The sequence below is a fragment of the Macaca thibetana genome, chromosome 14 (assembly GCF_024542745.1).
Source record: "Macaca thibetana thibetana isolate TM-01 chromosome 14, ASM2454274v1, whole genome shotgun sequence".
In the NCBI taxonomy this organism is placed as follows: Eukaryota; Metazoa; Chordata; class Mammalia; order Primates; family Cercopithecidae; genus Macaca; species Macaca thibetana.
In genome coordinates, this window is record NC_065591.1 from 64,778,005 (window position 1) to 64,781,360 (window position 3,356).

The following is a 3,356-nucleotide window of genomic DNA, read 5'->3' on the forward strand; positions in this document are numbered from 1 at the left end:
GGGGTTTCACCGTTTTGGCCAAGCACGTCTTGAACTCCTGACCTCAAGTGATCTGCCCACTTCTGCCTCCCAAAGTGCTGGGATTACAGGCAGGAGCCACTGCTCCTGGCTGCACCACTGGGTGTCTGAGGGCTGCCCTTGACTGGGCCATTACTGGGGCCTGAGGAGGACTGCGGGTAAATGAGCCTCCCACGAGGTCTAGTCCCTCCCACGAAGTCCTGCCCAAGAGCCACCCCAGCTCTGCCCACTTGACTTCTCCAGCCTGGGAGCCAGGTAAGAGCTGAGGAGTCCCAGGGCCTTGGCAATGCGTCAGATGTAGCCTGAGAGGTGGAGGTGACTCACTTGGGGGTGTCAAGATCCAGGAAACCACAGCCCAGGGTCAGGGCAGAAACCTGGAGACTCCTTGCCTTGCCTTGCCCCAGAATGATGAACAGGAGGTCCCTGGCCTTTCCTAAGAAGGCCACAATGGAGGGTCCTCCTGCTGTCATGGAGGCCCAAATTCCAGTCAAGTTGTTGAGAGGTGCCCAAGGACCTGCCAGTGCCTGCTCCCTCTGGGCCTCGGCCTCCTAGTCCACTTATGCGGGGAGCAATGGGGCTAGATAAGCTTCAGTGTTCCTCACAGCTCTGAATTTCTGTTTCATTGAGTATGTTTCAGGAGGCCCACAACCTCTGATGGTTCCTGGGGGTTCAGGGCAGGGGTGAGTGACAGATGCTGAAAAGGGGAGGGTTTGCAAGGTTTAGCAAATGTCAATACAGTATATGTTGTTAAATTTGAATTTCAGATTAGCAATGAATAACTTTTTAGTATAAGCATATGTCCTACATATCTGTTATGTTAAAGAATTATTCACTGTTTATCAGAAATTCAAATTTGACTGGGCGTCTTATACTCTCTCTGGCCATGCTAGGTGGGAAAGGTAATTGGAGCTGGGTCTTCATCAGAGGAAGGTCTTAGACTCAGACAACCAGAGTTCTCGCCACCTCCCTTGCTGCCCTCAGGGTCCCTTATCCATGGACTTCTTGATGATTTGTTGGAAGGTAAGGGGATGAGGAAGTGAGAACCCTGGGATTAGGGGAAACTAAGAGCTATGTAGAGAGGAAGAGAGACCCCAAGACCCCAAGAGGCAGCACCTGAACTCTTCCTGGCCTGCACTCAGCTAACCTTGCCACCCCTCTTCCCCAGAACTCCTGCAAAGCTCAGCCTCATTCCTACTGCCACACCCTTGCTTGTTCCAGCCCTGCCTCTTTCTGTCCTGTACAGACTCTACCCACAGCCTCTGCCAGGAGCCCTTTCTTGGCTATCCCTTAGTGTTGTGACTTCCTCCTCTGGGTTCCCAGGGTGCTGTCAGTCACACTCCTCCTCATGGAGCTGTTCAATCAACGGAGCACCCTCTCTGGAGGAGGCTTTGGAGCAGGCTCTGGACACAGCCGACAGGGATCAGGACAGACACAGCCCCTGCTCCATGGAGCACATGGTCTGATGGGGAGGCAGACACACAATCACAAAACAGGAGAGAATGAATTGCCCTTTCACTGGGACCGACTGGTACATGTGACTGAGGCTTCATGCAGGCGGAGGCCACGTTCTGTTGTATTTGGGCCCTACCACAGAGCAGGCTTCAGTGAATATTAGTGGCATAAGTGAGAGTGCAATGATGCAACTAAAGCCGGGAGAGGTGGGGACAGTGACTAAGTCTGAGAGGTCACCACACAAACAGCCTGAACTCGGCATCTCCGGCTGTAGCCTGGACCTGGTGAGGCTTGGCATCATGGCATGCCATTGCTCATGAGAATCTGGCCCTGCAAGATTCTACATTTCTTGGGGGGCAGGGACTGGATCTTCCTCTCCTCTCATTCCCTCTCGCCCTGGCCAAGAACCTGATACAGGAGGAGAACTGATAGAGGGAAATACTGTGTGGCTGTTCCACTGAGGCTGGAAGGACCAGTTACACCACATTGTTCTTTCTTCTCTGCAGAGAATGTTGCTTGGGGCAATTTTAGTAGGTAGTCACAATCTCCAATATTAGAAGAGATGAGTGACTTTCTCCCTGTATGCAGGTCCCAGTGGCATTTAGCATCTGGTTGTCCAGAGCCCTTCACAGCTATGGTCAGGGACTGTGCAGTGACTGTGACAGGGCCACACCTACCTACCCTTCACTGAGCCCTGGCTAAATGAGCCAGGACCCCTACACACACCACCTCCAGCTCCCAGATTAAAGAAGAAACTGAGGCTTGCGAAGCGTAGGTGCTAGAATGGCTAAGCCAGGATTGTAACTCAGATTTGTCTAATGCTGAGGCTCAAGCTCCTTCTGTTGCACTGAGCTGCCTCTATTTTTTAAAGTAATCTCTGAGATGTTACTTATTTTTGGTACTCAGAAACTTACTCTAGCTTTATCCCACTTTGATCTTTATGACTTAAGTTTCAGATGCCATCAAAGCTGTTGCTTGTCTGTGAACTGCAGCGGCCTTTGCCTGGAGCAGTAAACTGGATGGAGGGAGGGAAGCAGGAAGGCAGGTTTGAGACTGGCTCCCTGTGGGTTCACTGGCACTTTCCCAGATCACCCCACCCTTCCTTCAGCCTGCCGCCCTGTCCTGAGTCATGTGGTTCCCCAGCACTCCTGGGCCAGCTGAGCCCTGTGCATGCATGCACACAGTATTCCCCTGCAGCCTGTGCTCACACCACCCACCATGCACCACCCTCCACCTGGTCCTGGAAGTACTTCGCTACCACAAGGTATCCAATGGCCAAAATCCAAGGCTACCACTGGGGAAGATTCTTCATGGGTTTGCAGTGTGCCATGTCTCCCCTGCTAGACTGTGAATGCCTATAGGGCAGGGACCTTTCATCCTCTCATTTGTGTGCTCAATAAGCACCTACTATGTACCAGGCATAGTGCTGTGTGCCAGGGTATAATTGGGGCTGATGTGCAGTCAGTACACAATGGCACAGCTGTAGTGGCCCTGAGACCTCCAAGTGCTCCAGCACCCCGGCTGCCCTTTGGTGTACTGCCTGGGCCTCCTCACAGTCCTTCAACGAAAGGGCTAATGTCTGGCACACTGGGGGGCTCCAGGAGCTCGTGTCACATTGGCTCATGTCTTAGACCTCCTGGACCTCCCTGGCCTCTGTAGGTGTGTGCCTGATTCCAGGCAGGTTTGCAGTGGGATAGGCATGGGGTAGTTTCAGTGATGAGTCACCTGATGACAGCCCTGTAGAATATAAAGGAGTGCTGGGTACAGGCATGTGCAAGACCTTGAGCGCTCCTCTGTGACAGTCTCCTCACCAGTACCTGTCTGAGTCAAGTCTGGCCATAGGCAAATCCCTTGTCATCCTTTCCTCTCCCGCAACTGACTTCAGG